The following is a 19,406-nucleotide window of genomic DNA, read 5'->3' as shown; positions in this document are numbered from 1 at the left end:
ATGAACCGTAACGCTTCATGAATGCGCGACGCGGTTCGCCGAATGCGGGAAAATTATGCGTCCTCCGCGGGAAAGGGAAACGCGCCTCGAAACCGAGCGCGGCAATAATCGCCGATCGTGATGCATTAATTGTCATCGGGTTTGTTACTCGAGAACTAAGCTGCCCGGCCACGTCAAAGGGACCCTGATTGGAACACGATCGCAAGAGCCCTTGTTGCAGTGTCTCTCAAACTTTGAATAATCTGTACACTGCAGGAACGCTCCGTGTAAAATTGAAATGGATAATGAAATGGTTATTGCGGTAGTTTCTTAGTATTCTATTTTCTATTTACTACTGTGAAATTAAGGGTGAACGGTAATAGTGGTTGAGAATCCTCGCTCTGCGGATGATATCAACTTAACCGAACCATCTCTGAATTTCCAGCCAAATAATGTTGTTTTAAAGGATCCCTGTAGAACGCGTCCGTTGCATTGAATGCAATAGCGGTGATCGGTGCACCGGTTAATTCAGGTACACTCGGATCCTTCGCCAACGGTGCGGTAAGTGCACCGAATTGTACCAACAAAGCTGATTGTACAGCTTCACGATTCTCCCTCTTGCCCATTCGCAGACTCTGTGGGCTCAACTACTATAGCTAGCAACAACGAACAACCTGTACGAGGTTAGAGCGCGGGCTAGAAAGGATCGGGGGTCGACTTTGGCAAAAGGAAAATCCAGGAGCGTCGATAGCCTTCAAGGAAACATCAAACCTACCATTTCATTTAACACACTTAGAAATGAATGAATATAAATAAGAATCGAAGCTAATAAGATGTTTCTTCGCCATAAAGAGAGGCAAATACTCTCGCACAAAAATAATAAATTTCTGACGAGAAACTTCAACAGAGATTTTATAGACATTCGGTGCCATTTGCTCGGCGACGTTCCTGAAGAGAGCAATGGGGTAGGAAGAGAGCAACGCGAGGAAATACGAGCCAGGGGAGAAAAGAAGAAAAGGTGGGAGGGTGGATGGAAAGGACTCGAAAGATTTCTGTTATTTGACGTAATGATCCTTGTGGAATGCGACGAATGCGGCAGAGGGAATATTTTCTTGCCAGGACAATTTTACCTGCCTCTCCACCCCCTATCCCTGGAAACCCTTCCCGCCCTATTTTCTCTCCCTTCCGGGACCTGTGATCGATCCGACGAGAACGAGGCGAAATTCCACGCGCCATCTTCGAACGAATTTCTTTTAAGCCTCCGCGCGCGATAATACGAGAAACAATGGGAGGAATATTGCGCGGCCGCGCTGTGATATATCGGGCGGAAAAATTAAAATTCCAACGACCGAACCTTGGGCGTCGACGCTGATGCAAAATACCGAAGAATCTTGCTCGTAACTTCGACGTTTGAATCGACAGAACACGACGAATATTCAATATTCGGAATACAAAGTTGTCAAAGTTGAACTGGAGCTAGAATTGCACTGTTACTCGAACAATGCATTTTCTGGCTCATACTTTGAATTCTGTTTGCAGAGGTATTCAAACTTTGCATAAAGTCGAAAAAATCGCAACAACTGCTTACAATTGGAAGAATAAATATGAATTAATGCAGAATACAAATATGCATGTGTGTTTTTAATTCAGCAAGTGGTCCAGCTCATGTATCTTTCTATGGTAATATTAACATAACTCGATAACATACGGAATAATTAATATTTCCCTCGCGTTACCGTTCAAAGAACGTATTTAATTTTTCCTGGGATATTAAAAATAGTTCAAGCGATCGAAATTAGGCAATCGTGGCCCAGATACGCGTACGAGGTCGTAAAGTTTTCAAACATCCCTCAATCGAAAAGAGTGCCGTCGTCGAGTTTCCTGATAAAGGGAAAACGCGGTACGCCCGCCGCCTACTCTCCAATATTGCCTGAGAAAAATACTTGGCCTAACCAAATTACTCACCGCCCAGGCCGCCATCGTTTCCCGATAAATGCGGGGGAGAAACCCTTGCGTCGAAAATCTACCACGCGAAAAGGGAGAACCGGGGAGAAATAGATATCGGCTTCTTTTAATCGAGAAAAGTGCTTCTTGCCAAGATTTATAAAGAACCGCGGAAATTTTTTACGGCCGCGAGAAGATAAGGATTAAAGATCGATTCGTGTACACACAACACGAGAACCGGTCTTTACGCGCAACCATATCGCGCGTTGCAGCCAAACCGTTTGCGGATGCCATAGTAAAGTAAACTGTAAAACCAGAGTAAATAAAAAGCTGTAGATGCTCACAGGGTTTCATGGTTTTTGTTGAAAAGTTGAAAATTCTTTGCATAGAGTGCAGGTGAATAATGAAACGTGAGAATGTTTCTGAGCTTTTCCGGGTAAATTATCCCTTGAAAAAAATGGCTACATTGTTGGGGAAACAGTACGTAGCATGAACCTGATCATGTAGAATGTCACAGTATCCGTTGACCGTAACACGACCATTCGGAGTAATGATGAAGCTAATCGAGCGCCAAGGTATGATTGCCCAAATCATCACTGTACCTCCGTGTTTAACAGTTGGAAGCAGACAGGCCAAATTGTAGGCTTGCCTTGAATGTTCTATATGCCTAAACCGGGCTTCTCTTGGGAACAGTGTAAACGAGGAGTCATCGAGCCATGTTGGCCCTTTCCACTCGTCGGCAAGTTTTGGTATCTTGACATATTTCTGTCATATTGTTGGTCTAGCTCCAACGGTTAAAAGCTTCCAGATCGCACCTGCTTCAACAGGATTTTCGAATTGGAGATCGAGTTTTGCAGTCACGTTTGCTAGAATTGTTCCGTGATTTTTCGTCCGTAATTCGTGTCAGCGTTCGACGTTCCCTGTCAGTCAATTTTGGGGTTCGGTCAATATTCTTTTTCGCGGATGAAGCATTGCCGAGGAGAGTCAAATGGAGTCAAATTGTGTACACTGTTACTCTTGGGACATCAAACAATTCAAGTTGCATAGGTGACTAGGCCTAACAAAATTGATCTACAGACTATAAAGCATCTACGATACAATGAAAGCAGTAGAATGATATTCTCCTATAATAGTGTTTATGTTTGACCAAGAATATACGGATACCTGTTGGGTGCCTCGACGCACTGCTTGGAAATTGATAGGTATCGATATTAATGAGTACGTCGTTGGATTGGCCTCATCACCGCCGATCGGCCCACGAACCATCCGCTACAGGGTGTTTGTCCAAGTTTGAACGAGACCCATCGACGCGACGGGTCGAAGTAAGAGAAACGAACGAACGGGGGCTAAGACCTGTCGTTCTTCACGCTTCTCGGCCAATCACGCAAAGTGCCTTCCGCCTCGAACTTCCCCATAGGGTTTCTCGTACCTGTGTGTACCGTTCGTTCACGAGAATATTGCATCCGCACTCGCATACGCCCTACGTGCATGTACACACGGTACACACGCACCTGTGCTCCCGCAAATATTTACGCGCATGATGTGTATGATATAAGCGGGTAGGTAGGTACCTCGGTGCAAGCCTCCATTATCGAACGAGAGAGACCCCGCGGAGAACGAGCGAAACAAGGTGGAAGAGAAGGCTGGAAACCACCCTCTATAGCGACTCCACAGCCTTCGGTGAAGAATCAATGCGACCACCTCTCTACATCACCTCGCACAGCCACCCACGATTCCTCTCCTCCTCCCAACAATCGTTCTACCCTCTGGCATTCTCTCTCTTTTCCTCTGTTTTCCTCGTTTCAACGCGAAGAACAGTCCTTGTACCGGGTGAATAACGTAACTTGATCAGCTTAATTGTTCCTGGCGAACTGGACCAATTGAAATTACTTTTTAATCGCACACTGTCCGGAATCGTCGGGATACATCAAGTAACAATTGCGCGTTGGGAGCTAACCGCTAGCCGTGTTCATGGATTGGGCTTCGCATTGTCTTTTCATCACAATTTTTTAGGTACTATGAAGTATATTATTTACACCTATTTAACGACTTAAAATCAAAGAATTGTTAAAATTGTAGTCCTATCTGATTTGGTTCAGTACTGTTCGGGATAATTAGGCTGCATCTGAATTTTACGTTGTTCACCCGGTACATGCGCGATACGAAAAACAGCCAGTGGTATCGCAGGGGTTTACGCACCGACGAATTTCCATTCTGATTCCAAGGATCCAATTTACATCGCGGTTCGCCGAAGTGGAAAAGCCAAGACAACAAAGGCTGGAACTAGATATCGAGCACCGTCAACATCCGGTCTTCCGGAGAAATATGGGAAAGATTGGGGAGAGATCCCCGACGCGAGCGTCTACTTACCTCCGAGCAACGCCGGATTTAATTATGACGCTAGAACGCCGGCGCGGCGTCGAATTCGTTTCGGTGGTTCCCTACAGTCAGCGGCGCGATTTGCATACATACGCGGAGCCAGGTAATATCGACGCCATTTATAGAAATATTAACCACCGCAGCTTCGTTCGGATTTTATTTATGATACTATAAACTAAAATCGCGAAATGAGTGGAATTTTGCGAGTGCTTATCAACGGAGGAAAAAGGGGAATTAAAATTGCTGGAGGATCAAATTAAAAATATTCGCGAGAGGGAATGGGAGTCCTCATAAATATATCGATATTTGGGAATTTTTAGCATGTAAACTAATGTAAATAAGAAGTAGTCACGGAGGCAACTTTAGTTCTTGACTGCTACCAACAAAGAACCATTCTGGCGCCATAAAAACTAAAGGAAAATATTTCCTGCTTTAATTAAATACGGATAATTCCTGACAAGTATGTTAGGAGCTTTCGACGAGCTACTGGCGAACGCGATTATTCGAATTTCAAGCTGTGCGATATCTCGAAAGTCAGTTCCGATAACAGCCGACTGAGAACGGCACGAGTCTCGAAAAATCACGGGTAATCATACCTCGGCGAGGTTGGCTGAACCGATGCGATGGTTGGAAACCGACGGAAAACGATTTCAAGAGCTGTGTTACGCGCCGCGCGAACCCGATGATATTTTGACCTCGAGGAGGAGGCGCAGCGAGGAATCGAAAATCAGACGAGGAGCGCGAGCAAGTGGGAGGGTTTACGTGACTGCAATGTGCAAAATTGTCCTTTGTCGAAGGAAATAGTAGTAGTCGGACAGCCGTGCATTATCCTCGGCGCAGTGGAGCATATGCAAAGCGACAGTCGTGGGGTTCGAAGGCAACTCGAGAGTTTTCGTTACAGAATCTCCCTTGAAATACAGAGCGTCCTGAGAATCATGCATACAACCTGGGGAAAGGATGATATTAATAATGTAGAACACAGAATTCATGTTTTTGTAATCTCTTTGCAACTCCTATTCGGAGAGAATTTTGGTTGGCCCTTCTTTACGTTCCGATGAGGAGCACAGGCTACTTAGTTTCAGGAAATATTAGCTTAAATTCCTATTAAAAATCACCAAGGACATTAAATTTACGAATGGGGATTTAATATCTTAAATTGAAAGTTTGCTCGTCGAACAGTTGCCCGATGCAACGGTTTATCGTACGAGGGATACGGGGACGAACCGTCGAAACATTTCTCAAAGAAGCATACGTTGTGGAACATGAAATAACGCTGAAAATAACAAGAGGATATCCCTCCCTCTCTACGAGTAGTATTCTTCGAGGATCCGTTCGGCTTCCTCGTGTAACGAGTACTCCCGTTTGCGACGCTACATTCCTTTCCCTCTCTCGAAACGAAAAGTCATCATCAATAAACATCCTCCATTGATATGCAAATCCCTGATGCGTTCGACCAAGAAGCGAGCAATCGACTGCTAAAATCTTTCGCGCGCCGCGTCACTTTTCCCTCGCGGTCTACCATAATCCAAAAGATATTCAAACGAGACTTTACGACCATCTATAAATTAGAATTTCATCGAATGGACGCTAATTGGAATGCACTGCTCCAAGACGCTATTTTCTCTCGTAAACGTCCGAGCCAATTGATACATTGCACGTAAGAGTTGATCACCTTTAACCCTAGGATGACATCTACGGAGTCTGCTCAACATTTTATAACTTGTTTTCGAACCGTTCCAGTCTTGCGGCAACCGTGAAAATTGTTCCTCAAAAGAAAACAAAAGAAAACAAAAGAAAACATCGTCGAACCGTTCGGTGCGTCGCGTGACACAGGGACTTGTTGACGTACCATTAGCTACGAACGGAGCAGAACACGCCCTAAGCCGGAAACCACGAGACCTTGCAAATGTTGTTAGAAGAAACTGCGCGTCGGTGAGTTCCAGTAAGTTGTTATACCGTGTTGCCCGGGGTTAGTCAATTACGACTAACGCCATTTGGCAGGAGAGTTGAAAATAACACAGCCGTGAAGAAACGGCAAAGAAAAGAAACTGCAGCCCTTGGGCATCGAACTGTGGAGAACACAAACACGAAAACGTTGTTGTTCGACTGTTTTTAAAAGCGAGGGATCGAGAGACACGACCGTGCCCTAGAGCAGGAGACATCGACGCCAGGGAGGCAATCAGTACAGATTCGTATTGAAATTGTGTATATCACTACTCCATAGCTGAAATAATTTCCCAAACATCTGCGAACAAAGTTTATGGCTCGACACACCTGTTCACCAGGGACGAGCACTTTCTCGCGCAGACGTTGTTCCGCTAGCGGATATCATTTACATTGACGAGGCGAGGAAGCCTTAAAAGGTTTCGAATATCAGACACTTAAGATCCTTTACGACCCAAATTCGGATTGATTCGTCACAAAAGTAGAAAGGACTCGTCGTCTAGTGTCCGAATGTTAATATGTAATGACATCTTTTCAGGTTTGAAGAGGCCCATCGAATTATGCAGTTACTTTGCTGAAGTAGTCCCAGGCGTTGCTGTAGACAAGTACTTTCAGCCAATTAGCCGTGTTCAGGAGGAGTGGAGGAGCCAGAAACGCTCCTCCATAGATCAAAGGATAGATTAACCGTAGCACCTAAGCAGCAGGGCACAAGCTAGACGCAGCCCCGGAAACAGACCCCAAGGCCATTTCAATTTAGACCGGAGTCATTAAATCGGCCAGGTGCGCCACGAGAAAGAGAGGCGCAAGACGGACAGCCCCCTTCACCTGTCGCGGGACTCCGGCGAGTAACGAACGCCGCCAACCCTCGCCAATTTCCATGGGCTACCCTTTCGCGTCAAGGTAAGGCTAGCCCTTCCAGTACAATGAGTTACCAGCACGCTCTGACCACAAATACGCTGAATATGCATGAGACCCTTGTTCCTACTATCGGCTACGTACGTCCTCGAATTAGGTTTCCCGCAAGTTCTTCGAGTCCTGTTCGCGCTGGTGCTCCAGCCACTCCAGAACCACTCTAGTCACCTCTCGTTCGTGCCCTTCTCGAGGACTCCCGCTTCTCATCGAGCCTCTGTCGCGCTTTTCTGCACGTATCCCTTTGCCTATCCCGAATTCGAGTGTCTCCTCGATCGCGGATCGATGGATCGCGATCGAGGCTGATAGCCCGTGAACAGGGGCGACGTTTCGCGATGAACAAAACAGGAGGAACAAAGCAACGTCAAAGCGGTGTGCATCGACCAGAAAGACGCGTAGCGAGGGAACATCGAGCCATTCTTCCTTTCGATGTCGATTTTTAGGCTTTTACCCCCGGAGTTTCCTCCAAGAGACACAGTTTGGACCGCACGTCAAAGAAAAGAATTTCACTATTACGTGAATTTATTATATTTGTATTCATTTTTGGCAATTATTTTAGTGAATCTAAGCAAAGAATGAATACACAGTCAGCCTTAGTGTATGAGAAAAATGAAGTTTGAGAAACGCTGCTATAGAAGAGGACGCAAGTAGAATGTGCACAACTAAAAATTAATGAAAAAGGTAATTAAGAGAAGCTGCTTGATATTTTATGGCATATAATTGTGTACATATATGAAGAAATAATCTACAAAGTGTCGGTTGTAACGGGTTCCGCAACAAACCCGTACGCCGTGTAAAAATAATGGTAACGATGTTATTGTTATGTTTTGAACGGCGCGAATGTGTAAATGAAGTACTTTGGTACAGTTATGAAGCAAACTTAATTTAAAATCTACGTAAAGATCCTTGAGAAATACCTCGTTTCATACGAGTAACCACATGCACGCGACCACAACCTATAATTTATTTGATTCACTTTGCAATGATCCTCCAAGGTTGAATCTTGTCAGTGACTGGGACATAATTTATCGTCTCTCTTCAATAATTTCCTACTTCACGTATCTGAAAATAACAAGATGGTCATACACCTCGATAAACCTGTCCATCGAACACTGAATCATTTAAACGAAATTTAAATAGAATCAAAAATGTAACTACTCCATTGATTAAATGCCAAGCATAAGTCCACATATTTATTCCAATAAAACTCCAATAAAATTCTCATCTATAGTCTTGAATGACTCCAGGAGTCAAACTACGAAGAATCTTGGCATAGAATCTGTTAAATTGAGCGCGTCACTTCTTCGCGAAGAACAAACGAATATTTATGAAGAACTGCAATGGTCGCACGACTCCGTTTGCAATTAAACGTTCGCGGAAGAATGCAAACTGCCCTCGATTTCTCACGCATCGCGCGTTGTATTTCACAAACACGATTACCATCCCCAAGTACACACAAAGATAATGCAGCGGCGGAGTTCTCACGTGTAACAAGATGTAATCCGAGTTTCCTGCCGCGCAACAAAAAGGGGCTTTAACGAATTCCACTTTTCCGGACGTCTGCCGCAACATAGTGCGATTTCCCTTTCCCGTCCCTCTCCCTTAACAACGCGATCTCCTTTTTGCTACCGTTACTTTGTTGGAATCGGGAGTTAAAAAGTACTGGTAGCTATCGACTTGATGATTCTTACCAGGAGAGGGCTGATTAGTCAAAGGGGTAGTTATTCGAATGCATTGGTTGGTCAAATTGAAATTCTGCTATCGATGGTAAATTTTAATTAATTTTCAGAGCAATCTTTATCAAAGGAACTCTCTTTCCTCTTTTTTTTCTAACAAGTACCGTGTAATATCTATAATAAATATAACACGATTATCGAAAATTTTACCCCTTTACCGTATTCTATTGTAGCAGTAGGGGACGGTTTTATGAAAGTTTCCACAAAGGAGACTCATACCTGCCGCTTTCAGACACGCTAGGAAGTAGACGAATGTTGCTCGAGGAAAACGTGCGCACACCTACATGAGTGTACGTACACATACGAAACAGAAACGAGATACGATCAGGTACAGGGAGAAAAGATTTTCGTCTTCTCGCGTGCGAATTCCTTCTCGCGATGGCGTGCGCCGCGCGCCACCTCAAAAAAGAAGAAGGAAAGGAAATATAAACATAACGCGTTCTCTCCCGCGTTTGCCTTTATATTCAACGTCGCTATGTACCTTGCCTTTGCCCATGAACAATATGCGCTACTATCGATCAGAAAATTTCTCGTCTCTTCAGAAAATAAATTACGTTGTTTTCTGAAACGCTTTCTGATCATATAGAACAAAAAAATACGTATTTAATTCTACAGTAGAAGGTACCTAATGAAACGTTTATTTAAAAACACTGTAATATGTACTTTGTTAATTCTCTAACTTTTTTTCAGATTTATTTCACGTTGAAGGTATTTATAGAAAACACAGAGCGGGTCGACTACCGCTCGATACTAGCGACCCTTTGCATTCGTAACAAATACATGCACACACGTGCAACGGGGATCCGCGTTCGTAAAACCAATATCGGCGCGGGGGTGGTTATCTACATATTGCGGATATAGCAATATTCTATAAATAATCCGTACGACTGGTATGGCGGGGAATGCGAGTGCCGAAACGATTCGGCAGCGTACACGAAAAGGATACTTGCCGCGTTTTTTTCAGTCGCGAATTTCTTCCAGCGGCCCTGAAGCGCGGAAATAAAATTATTACGGCGCGTTCCTCTCCGCGGAAATTACATTCGTGCTTCGAGCTTTTGATGCGTACGTCGCGACAGGTACATCGGATTTAAAAAGAATTAAATAGAAAAGGGTTGAGAGAGGGTGATATAATTGCAACGCACAGAGTTAGTTAATCAAGGGGTTGATTTGTTAATTTTTTACTGCGGAGGCTGAAAATTTCTCCTCCAAGGTACGCTGTATTTGGATTCAGAGATTGAGGAAATTAACAAGGTTTGAAACGTTTATTGTTGAAAAATTAATATTATTTCCTCGATCAGTATCTCATCGATATCTAGATAAAAATGCTGATCGTCTCCGGTTGCGCACCCCTGTCTTAGCGAATATTTTTGCATAGGAGGTTGCAATGTCAAAAGCTTTCACGATTTTCATCCTTTTTTAACGGAGCAGTCGCGGTGATCCGATAGCTTCGGTGTGTCGCGAGCGAAAGTTATCGGGTGCGGGCAAATATTTATACGCGAATGGTGCAGAAATATAAACGACGGAGGGAAAAGGAAAGATTTTCGCCCTCTCGTCTGCGAATTCACCGTCATACCCAGCTAAAAGAGGGAGGAACGTATTCGATGCGATTTCTCGCGACTTATTTTTCTCACGATATCAATCTGGGAACAATCTTTTAAAATAATTATTTTCCCTTTCCATTAGTGGGACATCTTCAAAATCAAAATCATGGGCCACACGTTTTCTAAATTTAATTAAACAAGAAAGTTCAAACTCAAATGGACTCGGTACTCCTAGCGTTAGAAAACAATTCCTATATTTTCTACATAGGTTACCATACAAACTATCACAAATGTTGTTCAAACTATGTACTTTCAATCCAACAAAAATTCCCAAGTATCAACATACTCAAGACATACCATAATAGGTCGAATCTAATCACGGGTCAAATCCCCTTGAAACTTTTGACCTGCGACCATCTACTGGTAGCTCTAGATACGTGACCTTTGCTCGTCGATCGTTTTAGTCATGTAAACATCACACGAAGAGATCGTGTGTCGTCAAACGCAAGGATTTCTATGTACAAGGTTGTTATTCACCGAAAGGCAAATACACGTTTCCCCTGGACTCGACGAGCTTTGAGCTTTCGGTCTCGATTTAAAGTCCGTTCCCAAAGAAACCGTCCGATATTTGTCCACGTCGAAAGCATTTCAGTCGAGACGTTTCCGCGTTGTCGTTTGTCACGGTCCGTTCAATATTTGGACTTTCGCGGCTACCAGAACTATCTAGATCTGCAACGCTACCGACGAATACTCTAAAACTGGGGGAATCGAAAGGTATTCGTCGACCACTGTGCCCATGAATGATTAAGATCGAATGTGTGATAGGTAGCTGGACAGTACGGGACCTGTAGGACCTATATTTTTTCAAAATTGACGTGACCACTATTCTTCCATTTTCCTTTTCTGTTTTTTAAGAATATTCGTACTGTTCTACTTGAAATATGAAGTGCTCAACCTGAGGGAAGCGAGCGCTCTAAAAATCGATTTCAATTACCTGCCAAATTAATTCCAAGAAAGAACTCTGAAACTTCATCGAAGAAAGACGACACCGTAAAGGAGCCCACAATAATCGAACTTTTCCCAGAAGAAATAAGCCAAGGTGGTCAGAGTGCTTCCAAACGGTGAACAAAACAGTTGAAATCGTCCGAGGCCAGAAGACGCGGCGCAAAATGCGGCTGAAGAAGACAAAGAGCGCGCGAACGTTAAAGATGCGCAAGCAGAGGCGGTTAATTCGAAGGAAAAAACGGGCAACTTACCGTTGACTCGAGCGTGGAAGGAGGAACTCGATCCCGGTTGGAGTCGGTCCCACAGGATGCCGATGAAAAATCCTCGAAAAGCAACAAAAGGGCACTGGATAAACGAGATCTCGGTCACAATCGAAGCATGTAACGATACCCGACGGCGGTCGGTGTATCTCTGACGAAGCTCTGACTTGACAGCCGGAGAAAAACAACGGCGGCTTGACGCGAGCCGAATGTCCGGACGCGACGCGCGCGTCGTTTAACGAAACCTGATGATGCGGAGGAAGGTGTGTTTTTTCGATGGAAATCGCGACGAGAACAACTCGAATTCTGACCACTGACGTCGATTGCTTGCGACACAAGAGGAAACGACGGCCTTTGAACCGACGCTACGCGCGCGACGACGAGTTAGAGCTTGACACGCGGTTCACGGAGAGAGCTTCGAAGCTTCGTAAGCAGCGACACGTAAACGGAGCAGTTTCCCGTGCGAGGCTCTGCCGGGTACTGGGGGTTCGAGCCGGGCTATCGAACGCACCTCCGTGCGCCGACCAATGAGAACCTTCGCCGCGTATCGCTTGGCCAATCAACGCCCACGACACCGGCATCGCCGTACTCACGCTGGGATCGTGCCGCCGTAATCAAAATCCTTGAGCAACGCACATCTTTTATTATTCCTGCGTACCGATCCGTTAACCCCTTGTGGTCCTGTGTCGAGTCGTGCTCGACATCGCGGCTATGGGGTGCCCTACATCCCTCTCGTCATTAAAGTAGTACTCGAACCTGCGACTAGATCGATGTTAAAGTTACAGTAGTTTTCTAAAGGAATCAGACTTCGGGGCTTGTTATCCAGAGAATATAATGTATATAAAAGAGAGTATAAATGTGCGCAAGGTCTTAGAGTAAATCGTAGAGCAAATGGTTAATGAAATAATAAATAATAATAATAATAAATATTTCATGCTTAAGGTTACCCACATTGAAACCATCTTGTTCACAGGACCCAGTTCGAGCACATTTGACCTCCAGGAGGGAATTTTGTAAACGAAGTCGAGTATCGATCCCCTTCCGCAAAGAGAGCTGAGTTTCGGTTTTGCCCCTTCGAATGGCCGCTGAAATGGGAGAAAAAGACCATTAAACGTAACGAGAATAATTTAATTACCCTTCGTTCTGCCCCCCCCCCCCCCCCCCCCCTCGCCTTGTATTCATTAATTGTTCCCATTCGTAGGCGTGTGATTTATGACTTTTCGCGATTCACCGAACCATGTTTTGGTAAAATCGCGTTGGAACGGGAAATACAATAGCGAGGGGTACGAAACGAGAGCAGCTACGCCGTGATCCCTTGGGCAATAACCAGAAATAGGATTACCCTAACACATATTAACGCTTCTAATTTATGCGAGTCCATCGACCGTGCGAGATCACTCAACACATCAGCTCTCGCTATTCGGCCGCAGCGTCGCTATAGGGTCAGCCGGTGCAAACTGGCACGCGTGTCACTGTGATCGCGTTGATCAAGTGGTACAAAGGGATAGGGAACACTTAGAAACCGCAGCTATAATCCAGAACATTATCCCGTGGAATTTGAATAACCGCCATTACTATCGTCGATTATCGCAATTAGAAACTTTCGCACCGCAATCGATCCGCGGTTTATCCGATGTACGAATATGTATACGTGCGTAAACTAACAACAAGCCACGCCTTACGAACGATACCGACGCGCGTGTTTATTTACTACAGTGACGTAACAGTTCGTAAACGTTTCCAGGAAAACTGAAGGACTGAGGAACTGCTTGCACGCTTGGCAGGAAATTATTATCTAGCCATATTGGCAAAGCAGAGAGGCTCTAAGGAACAACGGCCAAATGTCATTTTTAATGAAATGAAAGGCGCACCGCGACCTCTACGGTGCATCTTCTTTTAAGAAAATTTGAAAGAAGATTGAACAGTAGAGGGCGGAGGCATCCTTTCCTCTTTCTATTAAGCATCCTTTCCCATTAAATTTTCTCAACGGAAGATGCGCCATACAGGTCGCAGCGAACCTTTCGTTTCATTATTTGATATCGCGATGGCTGTAGCCTGAATTTTGCTTTAAATTTCGTTTCGGTCCAAGCGTTGACCACAATTGACAACGCGTCCACGTTACACGGGATGGCATGATTTCGTTTGAAACGTTAACAGTCACTGGATTTCCAAATTAAATTAGCCCATTTCCTATAATTAATTGAGAATTGTTTACCGGAGTCCTTCGTAGTGGCGACTAAAAAATCATCGAGTCGCTTTGTAAACAAATGTCCCATATCCGTTTCTTCAATAATTGCAAACGCAACGTCGAATTCGAATGGACCACGTGTAGAAATTGGAAAGAATAATTCAACCGTTGCGTTGTTCCGAATGCATTGTTTTCAGAGAGCGATGCGATGTTACGGATAATGTTATTGTCCCCTGGGCAGATGTGGACCGTTTCCATTTATTTCGAAAATATTCCACTCTACATATCGAAGGGACAAAAATGATCCGCGAAAGAGGACTTTTGGTTCTGCCACCACGATGATTTCGAACATCGAAAATGAATGAAAAACCGTTAACGCGATAATCATTCGCTGGCTACGAAATGCAATAATCCGTTCGTATTAAAGCCTGGATCGTGTTGTTTTCATCATTTAGATTTTATGTATGGATATCCTGTGACGGATTTAAACTAATCAAGGTTGGAAAATAATTCTTTCTTTTTCTGAAACGTGTTACTGGAGGAAGATATTGTCGCTATAAATTTATATTCAAATCTCTACTATTCTAAAAAATGCATACGTTGTTAGACGAAGCCTCGAAACTCCATTTCGTCTTGGGGTCGCGCGCTGCGCCACTGGCTTTCAACTCTGGCGTCTCAAATCCAAATTAGTAGCCTCAAGATTTTGATCGAATTAATAATACATTGGTCAAACTTGGTCCTCCTCGAAACATTGTTATAATTAACAATTCCATTGTGCGCAAGGCGCTGCGTTACCCACAGGTATCAAAGGGATATTAGTTTGATAACTGGGTTACAGTTAACCGATTAATATGGCGCACCTTTCGAGGATGAATGAAAGCAAATGGGAAACAGTATTCCTATCAACGGACTGTAACGCCAGAGCACAGACACACGTGAAAAAGTTGATAGTAATAATCTCCGTATTGAGGAAATATCTCGTAATCGTATCAACGGAATTGGCTCAATCACAATCACAAAGAGCAAACTCGATGCATCCAGAGCGAGCACCCCGAAGTGCTGAGCGAAATAAAAGTGGACTGCCATCCCTGCGAAAGCAATTAATTCTCATGGAACGTTTGATCCACGGCAAAGAGCAAGGGGGTGGTGGCTGGGAAGTGTAACATTTTATTCTGGAGAAGATATTGTGCTTTAATTAGACAAAAGAATTTCATTCCTCGATCTCATTTACATGGAATAGCGCGAACTCTCCCCTCCCCTTTTGAATAATCGTTCGCAGAACTTTTCACACTTTGCCGGATTACCATACTTTCTCGCAATAAGAACGAAGCCGTAGCTTCTCGCACGCCACTTCACCCTCTGGTAGACGCTGCCATCTCTCTTGGCAAACGACCATAAACGTTTCTCTATAATCATGATAATCACCAGAATAACAACCGAGCACACTACACCCGTTCTAGCGGAGTTGCGCAATTTATGGCCAGAGTGGCGATACGAACGCAAGAAGATGGCACAGAGAAAATGTTTTCAAAGTCTCGTTCGTCACGCTTGACGGGGGCCTATACTAAACCGGCAACAATCGTTCCCAATGATGCGGTGCTATAGTAATTAACAAGCAACTCTTTCGCCCTACTTGGACTCATTCAATCTCCAATCCCCGCTCAAGTGGCAGGTGTCTTATTTCATTCTTCCATTACTCCGACTGTTCATTCGTCTTCATTATCATCCGACTCGTAGTGCATCCTGATGGGGATATCAGTGAAAATATGCGAACGAGGCAGTGTTCGTTGAAGTCGGTGTTGATTATTTCGATGGATCCTAACGCTTTTCGAGTCCACTTATGCTATTTCTTCCCTTAAAATGATGAACGAATCCCCAACCCTAACGTTTTCATCCTTTGGAGCGTCGCAATACTGTCCATCGATTAATCCTATAGATGTTTCGACGAACTCGATTCGCAGATTTCCTTCGAATGCCATCCGAATCGACAAGACTTTGAAATACTAGCCCCGATCATTATAAATTCAAATAGTTATCGGGACCAGTCAGTGCAATCCGCCGTCCAAACGAACTCTTCTCATTACAATGACGGAAATGTCGATATCCGGGAGCTATTCATACGCAGTGTCTGTCGAAACGTTATATTCATTTCGCTATAACGTAACTCATGCGATCCGTCGATCTCATACCGATCCGTCATTCAGTCTGAATGGTATTAATTAGTGCACTTTTGTCTCGAGACGCGATCCCCTCCGAAAGTACGAATTCGCATGAAATATCGACTTACCGGTCGTTAATTGAGAAAACACGCTGCTGAAAACGTAAATTCTTGAAATGGGAATATGCCAGGGATGAGCAATCTCTTTCAACCTCAACCTCGAGGAGTAAAATATCGATTTAAAATATCGTCAAATTTCATTTGTACAGCACTGTCTTGCTATCAACGTAAACATAATACTTGGTAAATGACTCGATATAGCCAGTGAATATCGCCCCATTGAGCCACTTGGCGGAAGAAGCTCGCAGTAATGTCTTCGAAAACGTTGTCCACCTAGATTGTTGTAATTAACCGGCGCGGCGTGGGACACCGTCAACCCGAAACGCCGTGAAAGAACAAGATTGATCGCGCAACTTTGGGAGCCGTTCATCTAAATCGATGTTCCGCAACTCGGTTCTCTCGGATGACAGTCACACTATGAATCAACGTGCGCGCCACGCCTTCGTTTCATTCACCCTCCGACCGAGCGCGCCATTTGCCGTCGCAGCGTGAATACGCGCGACGAAGACAGCGAAAGCAACGATGATTAAGAGCGAGCGAGAGGCCCAAACCCACCGAGGGTAGAGATTGCGGTGTCCGTTTTGGCCTTTATTGGAGCCCAGGTCCGAGACGACTCGACATCCGTAGCGACGGTTACGAGCCAACGACGAAAGGATAAATCCTTTTCGATGAAAAAATGGAGAACAGGGAAAAAAGACACGTTCGAATCGATATTAGTTTCGGGTATCGAGCGCCCAATCAATTCGGTTCGGAGGTCGATTTCGGATCGACTCCGGTCGATTTCCTACGAACTACGGTGAGGGAAAAAAACGCGAAAAGAGGATAACTGAAACAATCTACTATACGATCCGCTCGGATGAATCGTGCTGCAAATTCGCGAAACCGAGCCGTCATTCGCGCGAAATTAACTGTCCCGTCGAGCTTGGCCGCGATTCAAATTGAATTGACTATCGTTATGCATTGGAAGGGCGCTGGACATAGGCGTGGGAGCGCGGGGAGACGAATCATTCGATTTCCCGCGCGATCGGCTTGAAGAGCCGAAGGCGTGACTGAAAAATGTCCCATGATCGGTAATTACGCCTTCGCCTACGCAATTATACGTCCCGGAAAACGACCAGCGTACCACCAGAAATTTATACAGAGACTCGAATGCGACCGCTCGCGGTCGGGTGGGAGGCGATGATTGTTCTTTGATTGATGCAGTTACCGTGGAATTTAATTATTTCTGTTCAACAAAACGGTTACCCACACACAGGCGTCGAATCATTTGAGACCCTGGCGCCGAGGAGAAACTGTCTCTTCTCGAAACTTGTCAACACGTTGATCGTTACGTGAATATTTGCGATTATTTGTAGGAGAATCAAATGTTGTTTTCGAGGCAATTGAGACCGATACTTGACTTTCGTGATCCAAGAAGGTCTCTAAAAGACGTTCAGAGAACGAAAAACGCTTTGTCCCTCTGTTTGATTGATAAAACATATTTGAATCTAAATCTGGTAAAAACTAAAAATGGCGTCAGCCTTTTCCCCCACAGTTTTCAATTAATCGTTTCGAGGTCAGAGATTGCAAAACGGTTGGGAAGATGAAGCTCGCATGGAAAATGGGATCAGAAACTTTAGTTGCATCCATTGTAATCCAGATGACAGAGTATCGAGCTGGTTATGAAGTCAATTTACCACGCGTAACGAACGACAAAGTTTCATCGTTGCGGACTCCACAGCGTGAAACGCCGCGCTTTGTACGTTCAAACCATCCACCGCACCGGTTCTAATCGCTCGACGCGTAAGTGCGACGAAACTGCTTAACATTCTATTCAGGGTATGTAGTCAGATTGGCTCCATTCACGCCAAGTTTTGCAACTTGGATTCTTTTCAACTTAGGGTAGCATTATTATATTTAAATCTAACCGTGATTCGAAGAAAAATAAATTTAATTTGACTTCTCCTGGCTCTCATCCGGGATTATTCAATTAGACTGTCAATTAGACTTTCATTCCGAGAGGGTTGATTCTATTTTGTTCCGTCGCTTAATTCGTGGCCGCTTCTAATTTCCATCGAAGCCGCAGGTCCCCTCCTCGAGCGATCGCCAAACTTAATCGAACTTCACCGCGCTCCCAGGGAACTGGTTTTCCGAACACATTTACTTCAACTTTATTAATATCCCCCGTCTAATTAACCGCGCGCTGAAGCTTCCTGTGTGAAAATCAAAGGCAGGCAGAGCGGTGGCTACTCGCGCGGAACGAAATTCGAAATTCTAATCTATCACTATGCGGCTATACGTGTACATACATATATGACGCCTCGGTGGAACAGATGGCATTTCGAACTTTGCCGCAACTGCTACTCACCGCTTTACCTACGGTGCCTGCGCCTCCTTCACGACTGTGGATCGTGGCTTCGATCGAAGGTAAACTAGAAACTGGATTACGAATCCCACGGATAGTTGGCTAGACTAATAGACACACGGCCCGAATTATCCGTTCTCTCGGTGCACCGACATAAAGGCTACACGTGGGCACACGTTGTGATACGGCGCGCGACCATCGTCGAATTAGGTGGCCGCTCGTTCCCTTACGTCTGCCACGTTGGCTCCTAACGAGCGACGATTAACCCTCCCAGTGAATTTTATTCTATCTCTCAAAGAACAAATTATCCTTCCCGAATGAAACAGTACCGAATCTGGTATTAAATGCGTTACGATGGAAGAATTAAATTAAAATATCTTGTGCAAAGTGTACAGAGACTGTTCTCACCGAGTTCTAAATTTGTTAGATTCAAAGTGTAACGTTTGTCACGAACTAAATTTCGATACGAACCAAAAAGGGAAGAGCAATAAAAGTTAACGTGTCGTGTATGCGCGTGCAATTAAACGACAAATTTTTCGGTGTAGAAATATCAATTTCCCCTCTTAGTGTCGCACTCGTGCATCATGCTCGCGTTTATATAAATGTAAATCACGGATGGACCGTTCCCGTCCGCGAATCGAAACGGTGATTCCCCCGATCGTGAAACGGAATAAAAATACAGAGAGCGTTCGCTTCCTCCGACCAGATATTCAATCATATCGGACGCCACATTTTATTCGAGATAAGCTATCGAGTTGGCCCCCGTTCGAACATTTAAAAACACCAGATTTTATTGAGCTGACCCGCCAAAAAATTTGTATTGCATCGACCGCGCGGTAATGACGTACGTGACCCGGGCGTATCTCTGCAGCCAGATGCACAACGTTTGCGGCGTTATT

The 19,406-nt window shown here is 44.6% G+C and overlaps 1 protein-coding gene across 15 annotated transcripts in view; it reads right to left on the bottom strand.

Annotated features, from left to right (window-relative positions):
- The window catches only part of LOC128877005 (protein turtle-like), a 213,708-nt gene extending 201,516 nt beyond the window's left edge, over positions 1–12,192 (bottom strand). For 5 of the 15 annotated variants that reach the window (XM_054123918.1, XM_054123915.1, XM_054123916.1 and 2 more), the window contains exons 1-3: positions 11,689–12,191; positions 11,427–11,607; positions 8,073–8,217 (exon numbers count right to left, since the gene is read on the bottom strand). The gene's annotated coding sequence lies outside the window, so the exon portion shown is untranslated. Of the gene's footprint in view, positions 1–8,072; positions 8,218–11,426; positions 11,608–11,688 lie in introns of all 15 variants that reach the window. The other 10 variants (XM_054123904.1, XM_054123917.1, XM_054123906.1 and 7 more) reach the window with 3 other exon arrangements.
- Between the last annotated feature and the right edge of the window lie 7,214 nt (positions 12,193–19,406).

This window comes from Hylaeus volcanicus, chromosome 5, assembly GCF_026283585.1.
Source record: "Hylaeus volcanicus isolate JK05 chromosome 5, UHH_iyHylVolc1.0_haploid, whole genome shotgun sequence".
Lineage (NCBI taxonomy): Eukaryota > Metazoa > Arthropoda > Insecta > Hymenoptera > Colletidae > Hylaeus > Hylaeus volcanicus.
The sequence above is the reverse complement of the archived record's forward strand: the minus strand, read 5'-3'. Positions and strand labels throughout refer to the sequence as shown.